The 17,563-nt window shown below is 57.0% G+C and overlaps 1 protein-coding gene across 1 annotated transcript in view; it reads left to right on the plus strand.

The window, feature by feature from the left end:
* The window catches only part of CELF6 (CUGBP Elav-like family member 6), a 57,927-nt gene that overhangs the window by 635 nt on the left and 39,729 nt on the right, over window positions 1-17,563 (plus strand). The window lies entirely within an intron of this gene.

Here is a 17,563-nt window from a genome sequence, read left to right on the forward strand (position 1 = left end):
CTCCTTCCAAAACTGGGGGGCTGTTCTTTCCAACCTGAAGCCTCGGCGTTGCTGTCGCGCATCGATGGCAAGCCCGGGGGAGGCTTTAGGGGGACCCCGGCGGGCACCGCGCGACGCCATTTCGTGCCCGGGCCAAAGCCGCGAGGGTCCCCTGAAGCCCTCCCCGTGTTTTGGGCTCATCCCTGGACAGCACGGCCGAGGCTTCAGGTTGGAAAGAACAGCCCCCCAGTTTTGGAAGGAGACGCACAGCCCCCTGTGGGCAGTTTTGCCTGGGAGTGCAGGCAAAATTCTTATTCCAGATGAGCCACTGGTGCATCTAGCCCAGTCGCGCTGGCGCTGACTGGCAGCTGTTCTCCCGGTCCCGGCAGGATCCTTCCCTCGCCCACCCAGAGGTGCCAGGAACCCAGCCTGGGACCCTCCGCGTGCAGAGCCGGTGCTCTGCGTTCCCTCCCGTGCATCACCTTTTTTATTAATTCGAATGGAAATACGTTTCGGTTGCGCGTTTGTGTTGTCGTCGATGGTTTGATGCATCCGCCTGAGGTCGTTTTGGTGCCTGACCTCACTGCAAGACACGTCCACGTTCAATTTGTAGTGCCACCGCTACTTCAGCCCGAAGACGATTCTGTGCGTTTGCCCAAAGATTGCCCAGAAATGCAACCATCCGTACAGCTGGCCAGCAGTGATGCGGTGGAGCCCACGAGCCGGTAAAGCTTTAGAACGAGGCTTGGCATCACCTTTCCTGACAGCAGCTTTCTCGACCTGCTGTTGCATCAAGTCTCGGTTGGAGCTATGATGCACCTGGTGTGCCTGTGTGAAAGCTCGCTCGCTCGGGATGCACGCGTGGCCTCGTGAGCCGGCCACCCTTCCCCGTTGCATTCCTGTCGAGTGCTGACCCTGCGGTGCCAGCCGTTACGGGCAGGCAGGGACTCTTTGGGGTGTGTGTCAGATCGGAGGGTGGGGCTGGGGAGACTGAGGGAAAATGGAAGCACTAGTTCAGACAGCTTGAAAAAATGGAGAGGGTGTGGACCCGATTCTGCGTTCCTTTCTTCTGCATGCATTTCCTGGTGGGCACGGCCTGCAGCGGTTGAGATTCCTCTCTTCCAGCTTAGAGAATTACGCTCAAATATCTGACTATTCTGGGCATGGGCTCGGCCCCTTTTATCTTTGGCCCCAGATGAATGTAGTCCCCAAATGCTTCTCCAAAATGGAATTCCGCCTCATCCTGCACGGGATTCCGCAGCCCCCTACGAGGCCTGGAGTGGGTGAAGAGGAGTCAGACCTTTGTGCTACTCTATCTTCAGAAGGAGGCTGTCGGTTGGGTGCCTGCATTTGCCACGGTTTCACTGCATCCCCTAGAGGAGGCCTGTGTCTGGCTGTGTTAGCTTAAGCGGGGAGCATGACGAGGAGGCTGGAGTTAGTAAAAATAACCGCTTCTTCGTGCCGGAGGAGGTGAGAAATCGCAACTTCTAGCCTTGAATTTGCCTTTCACTTGGGTGTTTTGCTCCCTGAAATAGCCCAGTTGCTATACCCATGATTATTGGTTTGTTCCTGAGCGGATGAGGAGGCCAGGGTGTGGATGCTCCCATCTTGCTTGTGAGCATTGGACAGAGGTGAGGGCTTCCCCCGAAGGAGCTCCCTGTGTTCTGCGTATGTGTGCATCGCTGTGTGAATAGGTGCAATTTATCGTGTCCATCCATGGAGGAGCATGTTCTGTGCCCTTTGAGCACTGCGAGAGCCTGTGGGTGTGGAAGGACCGTGTGGTGGCCGCTTGTGTGACCGTCCATTGATTGGATGCTGGAAGTGACTGCACGAGTTCCGTTCCTTGCGAGTGCCTTTTCAACATATTGGGACAGTTTAGCTTAAGACCTGGAAAAGATGGCGTGGACCATGCCCTCTTTAATTTGCTCCAGGGAGAGCTGGCGCTTGGGCCACATGGAGCCAGTCCAGCTACTCATGCAGGAGGCCACGCAGCCGAATACAGCTGAACATTGCAGAGGCTGGAAGGCAGTTCGTTTTTGAACGATTCCTGCCATTACAACAAAAAATAAACAGACTAATCCCTGCACTCGAGCCAGAATGTCAGACCAAACTTTCCAGCCCGAGGATGCCTCGTTTGGGCCAGCTTTTATGGTACAGAGACATTTCTGTTGATGCGTTTATATAGGATGGTTAGATGGATGATTCAGACTGGTTCTGTTCCCCGCCTGCCATCTACAGTCCCAGATGCAGCTCTGAGAAGGAGTACTTCTCTACACTCCTCGCTGGTCAGGCCTGACCTGGAGTGGAATGCTGTGTCCAGTTCTGGGCACCAAGCTTTAAGAAGAATGCAGGGAAATTAGAAAGGGTCCAGAGGAGGGCAATGGAAATGACCCAGGGTTTGGAAACACTGCCCCGTGAGGAGAGACTGAGGGAACTGGGCATGCTCAGCCTTGGGAAGAGAAGACTGAGGGGAACATGGCATCCCCTATAAGTCCCTCAAAGGCTGCCACAAAGAGGGAGGTCCCAGGTGTTGCTCCTCATCCTCCTTTTCCCTTGGTACCTCTTGCACAGAGGCTGCTCTTGGTCCTCCCGCCACCATGGTCCTAGCCCAGGGAGTGAGGCCAGAGAATGGCAGGCAGCAGTGGTGAAGAGGAAGAGCCACTCTGGGGTGCTCTTGTCCGGGGGCCCCTGCTGGGAGGTGGGCCCTCGGCAGCTGCCTGGTTGTGCCTACCCGGTACTACCACCCTGGGCTGCAGCGTGTGCTGTGGCTGCAGATTCCAGTCAGGTTCCTGCGTACCGAACAGGAGCGGAAAAGGGGGCTTTCTCAGCAGTGCCTGATGGGCAGCTCGCTCTGTGGTCGGAGCCTCAGAGAGGGAAGGCATGAGTCTCTCGGCATGGGCCGCCCAGCCCTGGTGGAGGTTGCCCGGAGCACCTGTGATCCTCCGTCACTCTCCGTGTGGCCTGCTGGAGACCGGGGAGCCCTGGCCACTTCACGGTCTGTGTTTTGAGGATGGGGCTGCTGTGTTCTGGGGGCTGCAGGCTCAGGCTGTGCTCTGCTTTGGAGGCTAATGGCCTTATTGCCCAGACTATGCTAACTAACCCGGGAGCGTGACTTGGGTGCAGCCGAAGGGTTTCAAGAGTGCATCGTGTGGGTTTCTTTGAGGATCGTCTACCTGTGCTCATCCAAAAGGATAGAAAAGCCCCAGCTGATCTGCATATTTTGGATGTGAGCTATTAATGGGTTCCATCAACATTTAAACATCGCAGGTGCATGATGGGTGTCAAGGCACAATTGGTGGCCAGCTTTGAACTCCTTTTCTGACATCCCTGAATGTCAGAAAATCACATGGCGCATTTCTTGCTAAGGTGTAGGCAAGTGACAACGTATTTGCAGCGGAGGTTGGTGGCTCCCGAGGCACTGGGAGACCATCGCTGCTTCTCTTCCGAGCTGAGCAACAGCCGCCCAATGTCTCCAAGGTGGGGAGCCGATTTTGTGGGTGGTTTCAGGACCAGGGACAGCTCCCACAGAGCTCAGGATACAGGAAGTGCCGCTGACAAGAGAGTCACAAGCACTCCTAGATATTCATTTACAAAATCCCCCCTCCACAAAGTAAGCCCAATACTTAAAAAAAGAGGGGGGGGTTGTTTTGGGCTTCTCTTCCTTGCCACTACAAAGGTTTGACACATTATGAACTCATAAGTAACATGAGAGCTGGAACTTTCTGTTTTTATTCTTAAAGGGATGTTGGGAATCTGAGAATTCTCACCAAGCCCTGCTTGCCTTCTCTTGCATAGCAGGTTTTCCAGGACTCAGGAAAGCTGCTGGTTTTCCCAGCCTGACACCTGAGGATAAGTAGAATATCTACCTGGACAAGGTATGGCCAAAAAACGGTGTCTTTTAGCAGAAGAGTGGGGAAAAGGGAGGTGGGTTCTCAGGATTTTCAGGAGACCTGTGGCCGATCAGCAGGGGCTCCTCCGGACTCTCAGTGGCTTGACAATTCTGCAAACAAATTAGCCTTTATATTAGACCGCCAAAATCAAGAAAGCCCAGTGGAAAACAGGAGCATCTCGGTGTGTGAAAGGATTTATGTGGAAGCTCTTCTTCCAAAAGACCCACATTCCTGGGCTGCGTCTGTGCTCAGAGACGCTTTATTCTCCAGATCACTGTCTACCTTCTTGAGCCACTATTTTGCACCTGGCTCAAGTTGCTGGACCTCGGGGTCCTGGGGAAATCGCACACGTGCCTGATGCCCGCCCATCGCCGCTTTCGTTGGCACTTCAGTGTAGGGAAACGCAGTGGGCAAAAACGAGTGCTTGCTTAGAAACTGCAGAGCCCCCAGATGTTGTGGTCCAAGACGTCTTTCCAGCAGTCCACCCCATAATAAGCAGCCTTGGTGTTCAGCTGGTGCTCCAGAGAGCCGTGCTGGCTGCTTGGCTGCATCTCCTACTCTGCAGAGTATTGTCCCCTGTTCCTAGGATGTGCAATCCACAGTCCTCCAGATGTCGTCAGACTGCCCCTCCCATCATCCCCGACCATGGGCCATGCTGACTGGGGCTGACGGGTGTGGAGTCCAGCGACGTCCAGAAAGCCACACGTTCCCCACACTGGTCTAGGAAAGGGCTGTTGGTGGGCAGCCGTCTTTCTGAAGCCATTCCCTGTTGGAAGATTAGTCCAGTGCAAGTCGAATGGCCATTACAAGCCAGGAGGGAGGCGTGGCCTTGGAGCTGCCAGTCAAGACGGGGACCGGTCTCCTGCTCCCAGTGACCCCACGGTGGGTGGCGAGAGGCCTTGCCTACCCATCTGATGTTTAGTGACTATTGCTAAACGTTGCTCCCTATGCACATAAATTAGCCTAAGCACATTGGATGGAAATATCCGTCTCCCTTTATCCAACCCGCCCCCCTCTCGCAGCAAAGTGCCATCAGCTGGTATACAAACTAAGCTTTGAACAGGCCTTGTGCCAGATTCTCTGCTGGTCTCAAACTGTCCAGAAGAGCCACTGGCGATCGGATAAACGGGACGCAGGCTGCTCTCTGCTCAGACTGTCTTTCCTCCAGGAGGAATGGGGAGGGGGGCTTGTGAGGGGCTGCAGACCCACCTAGAAGCCCCCATTTGAGGAACACACTGAGGAGCCTCATGGCCAGTTGCACTTGGAGTGAAGCCCATTCGCTGTGCTCGCTCCTTCCTGGCCTTGGGCGCTCTTCCTAATTAGCCGTGGCAAAGGTCACACAAAAAGCCTTCATCAGTGCCCCTCCGGGTATTCCCTGGTCCCTCCTGACTGCTCCTGACTGCATCTGGGGTCTCTGCGCCCCCCCCCCACACACGCACGGCCCGTCCTGCGGCATCTCTGCCCAGGGACCACCACGGCGGGCCAGGCTGCCTGGCTGCCTCGGCCCCAGCTCCCTGCTCGCAGAGGCAGCTATTAATAGAGCCCTGGATTTATTGGAAGCGGCACCTCCCTCGCAAGAGAGCGCCCCAAGCGAGCGGCAGCCTTGCGCCGAGCGCGCGTGGCCAGCCGGGGGTGCAGAGCACAGTGGGATGTGGCGAGGCACGGGCCTCTCCTTCAGCAAGGCTCGGGTTCACCGGGGGAGGCCTGGCTGGGGGGAGAGGCTGGCGCGGGGCGCGGGGCAACTCCAGTGCAGTCCCCGGCAGCTGGAAGCCCCGGGTGCAAGAGCCCCTGCCTAAAACCTCGGGGAGGTTCTGCCAGCCAGAGTCGGCCATACTGGCTTCCCAAACAGGAGCTGGAGAAAAAGCAGCTGGTTGCTGATGTTCATGGACAGGGCCAAGACACGGGGGGGCATCCCTAAGCAATCCCAAGCTACTGGATATTCCTGACTTAGGCCCAGATATCCACCATGTCGGAGTCCAGCGTTGGGTGTTTCCAGCCGAATACCGACATGCGGTGGAGGAATACGCTCAGGCAAGATCTCCTGGCTGGTGTCTGGGGAATTTGCCGCCGATCAGCACGGGCGCCGTGTTCCCAGTTGTTAAAGACAGGGGTGCAGACCTCTTGGAGGCCGGGGGCCCAGTCCGGTTTCAGAGGAGCTGCTTGGGGGTACATTCCAGTGGTGCATGGGAAAAGGGCCAGAATTAAGGCGGGGGGGGGGGGCAAAAAGCAGGCGTATTGTCATTTAAAGCCTTCACAGCTAATTGCTAAGCCTTCGGAGAAGCACTTCGGCTTTTAAATGCCTCCCTCTCCTTTCTGTGTTAGATACTGAAACGAGGGGTTTGTGTGGGGCGTGGGAGGGATTTTTGTGTGTGGGAGACTGTGAGCTCACTCTGGGAGTGAAAAACAATTTCTGAATAGAATGCCTAGAATGTAAGCTCAGAGGCATCCTGTCCCACTTTCTGGCTGTGCTTGACGGGCCTTGGGGTTGTACTAAAACCCGTTCAGCAGAAGCACCACGCCTGAGCTTTGGCCTCGGGTTTCCACCAGACTTTGGCCCCGGGACTCAGATTTTGGGTTCTGTTCTTTTCACCAAAGCAAAACATTTAAATTTCAAGATCATCAGTAAATTTTGGTGGCTTTTGGAGAATTTCACAGCAGTGTTATTTGAAAGCACTACTTTAAAAAAACCCCTGGCGCGTTGGAGCTGAACATCCTCTTGGATGGGGAGGTGGGACTGGAGGCAGCAGCTTCCTTCTGTTCACCTGGCTCAACCGGCAGCCTGGGCCCTGCGCTCTGCACCCGCCCAGCCGCCCAGGGGCCGCCACAGGCCAGTCCCAGGCATTCCTAGTCATGGCCAGGCCCGAAGAGGGCTCTTTTCTCAGCCGCTGAGGGAGGGAGGGTGGAAGGGGAAGCCAAGAAGAGGAGAGAGCGAGAGAAGAGGGGATCCCAGAGAGAGAGAGAGAGGCGAATGCCAGAAAGGGACAGGGAAGAGTCTCACAGAGAGAGAAGGAGATGCCAGAACAAAGGGGGCAGAGAAGAGAAGGGGAGGCAGAGGTGGCAGAAGAGAGGAAAGGAGAGGGTGTTGGGGATGCCAGAAAGAGGCAGAGAAAGGGGGTGGCCCTGCCCAGTTTGGCAGGTGGCCCCACTCATGGATTACTCCAGGGCCATCCACTCCTCCCAGCAGAGGAGGAAGTGTGGGGCTCAGCAGAGAAAGGACCGCTCACCCCGGCACAGCACGGGGGCCCGGGGCTAACCTACCTGCAGCCCTGTTGCAGGAGCTCGGACGCCTTCAGGAAAAGCAAGAGACGTCTCCTGCTCCGGTTGTTCTGCAGTGTTGTGCCCCTGAACCTGGAGGTTCAACAGGGCCGTGCTGATGAGTAGCTCTGAATAAAGAGATCCTCAAAGAACCGCCGGTTCCCCATTCAAAAGCGCCTGCGCAGCGCATCTTCGGTCCGTGGATTTGCTACACGGGTGTGCAGAAGAGAAAGATGGAGATGGCTCGAGAGAGAGCCCCTGAAGAGTGGGTGGAAGGTTGCTGTCTCTGACTTGCTGTTCCCCAGACATCTTGGAGTAAAGATTCCCATCTGCCTCAGCCAGCAGAGCTTGGAGATGATGGGAGCTGTAGTCCAAAGCTTCGCCAGGTTGAGGAACGTTGAAATACAACAAGGCAAAAGACCAAGTTTGCCAGCAGAGGGAAGCTGGGATCATGCTGGCAGCACTCGGCGAGCGCGCCAACATGGCGCCAAGAGCGCTGGAATCACTGGCCGGGCTTGGAGGAGCTGCAGGCAGCCGGCCAGAACAGCAGCACTCGCCAAGCACAGGGTGGCCGGGGGTCCTCCTCTGCAGAGGACTTTCTGTGGCAAGGGCCACCCCAATGTACTTTCTCTTTGACAGCCTCCTCCTGTCGAAGGGCTGCCCAGCCTAAGCCTGGTTGAAAGATAAGGAAGCCTCCGATGAGTTGCAGGGCTTCTCCAAACGAAGCATTGATCGTGCACTCACGATTCCGTAGTCATTCATGGGGAAGACCTCCAGCGCCTCTCTGGCTCTTCTGAAGCATTTCCATGGCTGGGTTTGGAGCAAGGAAAGGGTCCAGAAATTTGGAAAGGACAGAATGAACTGCAAGGTGGCACGTGTGCGTTTCCGTGGTTCTGTTATACACCATCATGGGCTTATGCAGTGGAACAGAAGGCAAGGCAGAGAATGAAAAAAATCACACGCAAACCATGTGTAAAGGAGCCGATTGCAATTCTGCAAAAGCCGTGGAACAGAAATTCCAGTAAATGGCGGGCCTCATGTCGAGAAACCAAATTATATTTCTGTTTAGGTGATGGTTATGATACCCACATTTGCATCAGCACCTGTCAGTTAAGATGTGTCCCCTTTTGGAGTGGCTTCCTTGTTTTTGGGTGCCATATGCCAACCCCGTAGATTGAGCCTGCAGTTCCTTCCTTAGACCGAAGCTGCCTGAGTGAGGCGCCCACCCTTGGCCAGGGCAAGCTTGTGTCCTGTTCTCCTGACGGATCTCCGTCCTCTCAGGGTCGCCTGCAAGTGGCCAAGCCTTTGACCGCGGACCTGCTGGAAACGATGTTATGCCATCAGCGTGAGCTGTCTGGAGACCTCGGAGGGCCGGAAATGGGCAGCAGCCAGTCACTGGGACGTGACTGCCGAGCCCTGGGGCTGAAGGGCTTCCTTCCTAGAGGGGTGGACGCGTTCGCCTGCGTGCCTGTTTGTTTAAAACGGGACCGGATGTGAGTGGCCTTCGCCCACCGTTTTCTTTGCAGTGGAGTCAAGAGGAAAGGACTGAGCCAGTGGAATCCCCAGGACTGGCAAGCCGCGTTTCCATAAATCAAGTGACAAGCGGTTGAGACGCTAAGACGAAGCTGAGACCAGGATGTTCTACGCGTCCGTTGCCTTTACATGGCATGCGTTTGATTGGGCATATTTTGTCCCCCTGAACTCCGTGTGTGACCATGGCAGAAAGCCGCTGTGGCCTGTTCCGGCCATCCCATTTTGAGAAGGATGTTGACCCGCTGGAGCAGTTCCATGGCAGATCCTCCAGGATGGTGGAGAGTCTGCAGACCAAGCCCTTTGAGGTAGAGGTTGGGTTGGGTGTGTTTATCCTGGAGAAGAGGAGATTAAGAGGAGCCCCAGTGACGGTCCTGGAATATCTGACGGGAACAACGTGGGCAGCATTGCTGCTCTTTGTTGCTCAGAAGGGAAAGACTGTAGGCAGAAGTGGCGTGGATGGAGGTGTAACTAAACCTTGGGAGAAGCATCCTGAATGACTGACTGCATCCAGAACATGCCAGCTCAGGGCGCGGTGAGGCTTTTGTTGCTGCGGGTATTTAAGCAGGGCCTAGACAGCCCAAGATCCTGGGTTAAGCAAGGGGCTGGACTAGATGACCTCCAGAGTACCTTCTAAGTCTTTGATTCTGTGATCGCATCACACAGGGGTGGGCCACTTGGCATTTACCTGGGCTTTGGCAGGACTGCCCTGCGGGTGGCGGCGTCCAGGTGGAAGGATCTTGGAAGCAGCTGGCGCAGCCTCTGTGCGAGGCAAATGAAGTGCAGGCTTTGCACGTCGACCGAATAGCCCGCGTGGCCAGTCGCTGTGGGAGCCAGGGTGGCCCGCTGGCCAGTGAGATGCCCCAGCAGCCCGGAAATCCAGGTTCAAGTCTCCACCGAGCCGCAAAGCTCTCTGGCTGGCCGTCCAAGATGGAGAAAGGACGGACTCAGACTATTACTAAAATGATTTAGAAAAACTATTGTAAATAAAAGTTCCTGGAGGTTGCTCCTCGAGCTTTTCCTCTCCCCCGGCCCACCCCCTCCCGCTTCTCCGTCTCGTTTCCGCCTGCTTCTCCTTCTGCGGCTGACGACTGGGCTCGTCATGCTCCGGTTGATTGGTGAACGCTCTGATTAGTGGGCAGGCTGCTGCAGCGAACGGCGGGCGGGCAGCTGCCGGGGGGCTCTCGCACAGCGCTGCTCCTTTGACCCCCGGTCGTAGGAGAGGGTGGCTTCGTGGCCAGGGAAGATCGTGGTTCTCTGGAAGGGGGGGGAGAAAGCAAGGGGGGAAGGGTGCCCTCCGCCGACAAAGGCCCAAGGATTCGAGCCACGTCCCGTTTTGGCTGCCGCACTTTGCGAAACAAACAGTGGAATGGATCCAGATTCAGCCATCCTTGGTGCATGTACAACGCAGCTGGTGGGGCTTCAGCTGATCGCAACTCCCCAAAGCCCCGTGGGTTGCAGCCCCGGGGAAGGGGAACCGGTAACCTTCCGCATGTTGTCGGACTCAGATTCCTCTCAGCCCCAGCCAGCATGGCCGACAGCCAGGGATAGTAGGAGCTGTAGTCCAGAAACATCTGGAGGACCAAGGCTTCCCGCACCCCAGTATAGGCGAGTTGGAATGTGTTCAGAGGAAGGTAATGAAGATGGTCAGGATTATGGAGAGCGAGTCCTGCGAAGGAGCCTGGAAGGATCCGGGTGTGTTGAGCCTGCAGTGCAGGAAGGGCTGTCCTAGATGGACTTGTTCTCCACTGTCCACCCCAAATGCCCTAGTTAATTATAGCCAGATGTAATTACGGGAGGAGAGATTTCAGCCGAGTGTTTGGAGAAACATTGCGACGGTGAGAGCTGTTTGACGATGGAAGCCATTAGTGGGCGGACCCTCCCTCTCTGGTGGCCTTCAAGAAGAAGCTGAGCAGCTGACCCTCAGGGCTGGCCTGGCTCTCCATCTCCCGCCTGAAGACAGTGGATGGTCTCGATGGCCCAGAAGTGCCCCTCCAGCTCTGCGATTGTATGAAAGCGCAACCTGCAGGACATCGGGAAGGAATGGGTAGAGGTGGGAATTCAACTGTAGTGGGATATGGGGTGGCCCTGGGGGGGTGGGGGCTGCACTCAAGGTCTTGGATAGACCCTCATCCCACCCCCTCTCTGACTGGGTGGGATGGCAGGCGAATGGACCGTGGCAGCAGGAGGGAGAAGTTAGGGGCACCCTGGGAGAGGAACCCACCGAGCTCATCTTTCCAGCACCCCCAAAGCTTGAACCAGCCCTAGGAGGTGCACCTGGGCTGGTCCTCTCCTTGCAAAGGCGCAGGTTCTCCAGTTTCCCCCAAGCACTTGAAGCCAGAACGAGCCGTCATGAAGGTTGCCGAGGAAAATGTGGTTAGCATCTGTCGGACATTTGCTGCGTTGCGTTGCGTTGCGTTGCGTTGCGTTGCGTTGCGTTGCTTTCCTTTCCTTTCCTTTCCTTTCCTTTCCTTTCCTTTCCTTTCCTTTCCTTTCAACACCTTGTTTAGAATGTACAATTTTAGTTCTGTGCTTAAAATGTCTCAGCACCGTGCAGCCCATGGTGCAGTGCTGGAGTTCTGGTTTGCTCAGCCATCCAGAGAGGCATTTTTGCCACCCTGCGACAGGGTGTGGGGCTCCTTGGCGGTGCAGTAGTCCATGCGATGCAGCTTTGGAAGCGGGGCCTCTGGCAGGGAGGCGGGTGCAGAGAGGGAGCCAGAGATGCTCAAGTTTGCGGAGATTCTCCAAACTCCATGCCTTGGCTTGGCTTGTCTTGCTCCAATTCTCAAAGCAAATCTGTGTTTCTGATGAGGAAATGGCACGTTCAGATGGGGAAAGTGTGCGTATCCATGCACATGTTTCAAAAGTGTGCATTTCGCCCCCTACAGGCATTGAAGTGTGGAAAAGTGCATTTAAGAACAGGGCTGTGTGCTTTAAAAATGCGCATTTCTCAAACGACGTTTTTTCAAAGACTGCTGCAGGGTTTGGCAGGATGCCCTCGAAGGGCCTCTCCTCGTGGAGTCCACCTTCTTGCCCCAGTGTGACTGGGCACTGATGCTGCTCATCATCACTGTTTGCTGCTGGCTTGCCTGGCAGAGCTCCCATGAGCAACCAGGCCATGGCACCACCCACCACTCCTCCTCCTCCCCCTCCTCCTCCCCCCCCCCCCCCCAACACCCTTGCCTGGGCAGAGCAAGGAGCAGGCAGCAGGCAGGCCACACGATGCGCCCGGCAACCGACTCCAGGGGCTCTTATCCACGGGCCCCTGCTGGGGGGGTGGCCACCATACCTCACCTTGGCACCAGCACTGGTCCAAAGCGCCTGGGGGAAAGGTGCAAATCAGCACTTTGAATGGTGTGTGTGTGTATGCCAATGCAGGTAAAAGATCCGGCCAGTAACACAGTCCTTTCAATGTGCACCTGAACTTGGACGAGCCAGAGCCTTCTGAAGCAGCTGCTGCTCCGGCTCCTTCAGCCCTGGGAGCGTCTGACGGCAGATCAGCCGGTTGATGGCGGCAGCTGACTGGGACGGGCATGCGCCTGTGGAGGCAGGAGAACGGGGCGTCCTGGGAGGTGCAGGACCTTCTGCACCTCAAGATGCGGGGGCTGCGCCCCGAGCCTCTCCTTTGCTCTGCTGGAACGTGCTTCCGGTACAGATGCTCGCAGTCCAAGGCTGGGGAAACGCTGGACTTGCCCGTTTGGTTAGGAGCATCTCCTGCCCTGGGGTAGCCGGCAGCGGCGGGGGGCAGTTGCCCCTGCTCCCGGGCCACGTGCAAAATGGCTTTCTGTGACCAGAATGCACCATGCAAATGCACACAATGGAGGAAAGGGGAGTCTGGCCCTAAATCAATGCCGCTCTCCTGGCGGAGGGGCCGGCTGTCTAGACAAAGGCTTGTTTCGGAGTGTGTGTGTCGTTGGCATCGGCTCGCGTCTGGCTGGCTGGCTGGCTGGCTGGCCGTCCAAGGGCTGCTTCAGGTAATGCTGTTGATCTTGGGATGGCGCTCCGTGTGCGAGAGCCCGCAGACTTCGCTTCGTAGATCTTTTTTTCCTTCCTCCCAGAGACTGACCAGCACTAAGGACGTTCATGTTCCGCTGTGAGTGTGGAAGGCTGCTGTGCCTCTGTCGTGGAGGACAGCCGCCTCTTGGAAAGCAGGAATCCTGCGGGGAGGGCGAGGAGGGCAGGGAGGAAGAAAAGTGAGGATGGCTAATGGGAGGGAAGGGGGGGAGGAAAGCCAGAAGGTGGGTGGCTGGCGGAGTGGAAGTGCGTGGCTTTTGACACCGGAGCTTACCTGGCGGATCGGGGCACCCCTCTGGACGCACCGGCTCCCCTGTTCTTCCCGAGAAAGAAGAGAAGCAGCGGCTGTTCTTTGTCAGCCTATGTGAAAGGTCCGCAATTGTATCAAAACAACACGTCAATTCCCTGCATTACAAATGCTTCGTTTGCTCGCGCTGGAGCCAGCGCAGAGTGATAATTACTGGGCGAGGGAATTAATAAACACGCCTGTGGACCCAATGGGACGAAAGAGAAATCCAGTCGCAGCTGCCTGGGCAGCACCCTGGTTTGCACACAGGTATGACTCACAAGTTGCAGCTCCTGCGCTGCAGTGCAAGAGGCGCCTGCGGGTTGCCGGCCTTCGCAGAAAAGCCTCCCTCGCTGCGTGGCGCTTGGGATCCAGGCCAGGAGCCGGCGGTCCACAGCCCAGGACTGTGCCCACGAGCCGTGGGTCGGACCCAGGCCTCGCCGTCTTCCAAGTAGCCCCCGGACAGCTGCAAGTGAGCTGCGCCCCGGGGGTCTTTGTGGGTTCGCTCCAGGCGCGGCGAAGCCTGGATCCGGCCCGGCTGCCTCACACGCCTCCCTTGGTTTCCTCCGAAGCAAGTCGCGCTCCGTGCAGCCGCGGGGCCGGAAGGCGCGCCGAGTCCCAGGGCCCCCGTCCTAAAACGCACCGGCTTGGGGGTGGGGCGCCTCTGGGCCCGGCGGGACCCGCTTCTCGGGAGACGAGTACGAGGCGCGTGATGGTTCGCAGGCCCTGTGGCTGCCCTGAGTCGGAGCAGGAGGGCCGGGACCCGTGGCAAGCAGCCGCAGGCCTTTCGGAGGGTCTGCAGTGGGCCTCGGCAGCCCAGATCCGCAGCTGCAGCGGGGCTGTATCCTGAGAGGCTGAGCCAAGGGAGCTTTTCCCAAGCTGGTGCCCTCCAGATGTGTCAGAATATCATTTCCTGGCTGGGGCATGCTGGGAACTGTAGTCCAACACGACTGGATGTACGGGAGGGGAGGATCCAGCACTTCTTGGGCAAAATTAGGGGCAGTAATAACACAGGATCGTGACCGCAGCCCTGTGCCTGCCTGCCAGCCACCCTCATAGGTAACCCTCAATTATTCCGTCTGTTCGGCTCCGTCTCCCGTAGCTTCCACTGAGCTGGAATGCTCCCACCAGCATGCTGTATGAACTGGGGACCATGGACACTGTAGTACTGGGGAAGGCCAGCCTGTTCCATGTTGTGTCTATTGGTTCCGCGCTCGTGTGGAAGTCACAGCAATGACTGTTGCTTGGCTTAAAGGATTGGGGGCTGGGGGGGGCACGATTGCCCACTGTATTTTATCAACAGCCCAATAGGGTTTTTTTTGGGAGGGGGATGCCGAGATCTTTCAGGTGCTGCTCCCTTCCTAGGGTCGGTGGGATTTAGATCTCAGAGCAGGTGTGTGCAGATTCGGCTTGTTTCTTCTAGCTTGCTGGAGGTACCTGCATGCAGCACACCTGTGTGAAGGGACTACACAGAACGCCACCAGGCTTCGCTCCCCTCCACCCGCACAGGCCCGTTTCGAGCAACTCATACTAGATCATGGGACGCCATGGTGCTCCTGGTTTCTCTCCTAGCCTGCCTTCCTTCAGCCAAAGCTCCTCCTTGGCTGTTCAGTGCACGGAAGACGGGCTGTTCGATTTTTCTGTGTATTTTATGTTGCTGTGATGGTCCTTTCCCGTGCCTAGAGTAATGTATCCGTGACATTTGGACCCCACCTTTTTCCTTTGAAGAACCCAAGGCAGCCTCTGTAATCCACCTCCTTTTTTCCATTTTATCCTCACAACAACCCTGCGAAGTAGGTGAGGCCGAGAGTCAGTGAATGCCCCAAAGGACCTGCTCTCCCAGGTCCAGGCCAATCAGCCAATGAAACAGCACACCTTGAACGACTCCAGCGTTCTTCCCTCGCTTGATGCCTTCCAGGCGTTTTGGACTTCACCTCCCATCACTCCTGACCAGCATGGCCAAGGGTCACAGGTGCTGGGAGCTGTAATCCAAAAACCTGAAGGCTGCCAAGCTTGGGTGGTCGTGGTGGAACGAGGCACATGGTCCGGCAGAGGAAAAGCCTTCCGTGGTGCGTCACAAGAGGTCGCAGAGACCGACAAAATGGTTCTTGGTGTGCAGACGGCTGCTAAGGCAGGCGCGTCCCTATCGCCATCTGCAAAACAACTGAGGGGAGGGAGGGGGGAGGGAGGGAAGGTGTGTTTCGGGGCCCTGCAGCAGCCATCCTGTTCTGGTGAGTGCACAAGAGGAGAAGAACTAGCCGCCAGCTGCCCAGCCGGAAACGAGCCCGCCGGCCCATTTGTATTCAGGAGACGCTGCTGGGGAGAGAGGTGTCTGGCTCCTGTGCTACGGGGAGAAAACACGGGAACCAGCAAGGGGGATGCAGCGGAAAGGTAGAGGAAAAGCTGCCCGGAGGCGCAGGGGTGGGAGAGCGGAGGAGGAGGAGAATGGCGAGGGATGAAGCCAGCCCAAGCGTGCCGCGGCCCCAGAGGCTGAAGGTCATGGTCCAGGGTGCCTTGGAGGGCCGGTCTCCTACTCCTGTCCTCCCGCTTCGGCAGAATAGCATGCAGCCAGAATGGATCTTTCCAACAACCCGAAGGCGTAGCGACTTCTGGAGGGGTTGCCCTGCCAGTCAGTTTCAGGCTCGCAGCATCTCTAGCGCATCCGAGCTGCAACTGAGTCGCAAGTGGGGGACTCGTCGCTTCGGCTTCTGCCAAGATGAAAGTTTTCTCATCCATTGCAAGTGCTCAGTGAACTTAATTTCTGAGGACCACCCAGAGCGGTTCAGCTACGGGGCAGTATAGAAATGAAATAAATTTTAAAAATCGCAGCTGAGCAAGGAAGGAAGGAAGTGCAACGGGAAGTCCTGCAGTTATGGATGGTCTGTGCGTTGGATTTCGAGCTTTGCACCGGAATGCCGCAGACTGAGCACCTCTGGGAAGCCGTGGCCTTTGGGCCCTCGGCGTTTACGTTTCCTCCCTCCTCGGAGCTCACGCGTGTGCAGAGAGACACAGGCGCAGACCGGCTTCCGCGTCCGATGCACGAGGCGCTTTTAGTGGCTGTGTGGACATGCTTGGCCAGCTCTGCACCGCTTCGTGCGTCGGGGGAGGTGGACTCTGTTCTGGGAAAGCTTCTGCAAGCCTGGTGCTTCAGACTCTGGCCCCATCATCCCCAGTGTGCTCCGAGGCGCTTGGCATCCTCGTCTAATGAAGGGCAGGTGCGGCTGGTCTGGGAGCGCCCCCCCATGCCCCGCCCCCGCTGTGCAGAGGCCAGGGAGCTCTGTGGCTCGGTGGACACCCAAGACCAGCCTCTGCCAGCCTCCTCCCACATCCGTGCATAGGGAAGCTGCTGTCGTGCGGCCCCCTCCTCCTGCAGACAGACTGCCCAGTGCCGCCCAGTCGCCTCTGGGCCGCATCCCCTTTCCCACTGCATGCCCTGGATGGGTGGATGTCGCAGAGCCAGCGCTGCTGCTGTCCCCGTGTCTAGACAGAGAGCGCTCCTGCTTTCGTAGCTGCTCAAATGGGGGTCTGGTTCCCCCCCCCCGCCGCCTTTCTCATCCACTAATGGAATGATCTCCTCAGCCTACCCTTTGCCCGGCTCCTGATGGCGCAAGCAAAGAACTGCCCGATTCCAGCAGCTCTTGCTGAGAGAAAGGCAAAATAAAATTGCCAATATTGTCCTGCCCTTATACAAATCCATGACCCGGCCGTGCTCGGAATATTGCGTGCTCTTCTGGTCAGCGCACCGAAAAAGAAAGATGGAGTTGGCGAATGCGGGGAGAGAACAATGAAATGAGCAAGGGCTGGAGCAAGGTGCCCGTGAGGAAAGGCTGCAGCCGCTGAGATTGTTTGGGTTAGAAAACCCAGGAGTAAAACAGGACGCGGCAGAGATGCAGGCATCACGCATGGCGGGGAGAGGCGCTTCTCCCTTTTCTGGAAGGCTGCAAACTGGGAGCATCCCGTGCAGCTACCTGGTGGGAGAGTCGCGACAGAGAAAAGGAAGTACTTCTTCAGACGGGGCACAGCTCGGTCCTAGAATTCATTTCCTCAAAAGGCTGTGATGGGCACCCATTTGGATGAGCAGGCTTTCAGTGCTGCTAGTCCTCATGGCTCTGGGCTACCCCTGATGGCAGAGGCAGTATGCTTATGTGCACCGGTTGCTGGGGAGCATGGGCAGGGGGTGCTTTGTGTGGGAAGCAGGTTGACTGCTTTGTGAACAGAATGCTGGGTCAGGAGTCGTCCTCCTCTGACCAGCAGGGCTTCTCCTGCAGTCTTCTTTTTCAACATCCTCTCCATCCGAACCGTCCAGGGACCGCGGCTCCCTGGACTGCCACGTGCAGAGGTCGGCAGGACCCTACCGCAAGTGATGCGCACGCCCCCTGCCCGCAGGGACAGCGGCCACAGCTGCCCCCTCCCCAGCCTCCTTCCCCGCCTCGCAGAGGTTGGTCAGCCCTCCAAGTTTAGCCTACACAAGGCAGGTTGGCATTTATAAACATCAGACATTCCCAGAGAATCAATAGAGTTTAATAACCAGTGAGCAAAGCAGAGAGACACATCAAAACGACATTGGCCTGCTCCGTAAATGTTATTCTAAATCATACCACTGGAGCTT

This window comes from Varanus komodoensis, unplaced genomic scaffold (assembly GCF_004798865.1).
Source record: "Varanus komodoensis strain SLA01 unplaced genomic scaffold, ASM479886v1 scaffold67, whole genome shotgun sequence".
NCBI lineage: Eukaryota > Metazoa > Chordata > Lepidosauria > Squamata > Varanidae > Varanus > Varanus komodoensis.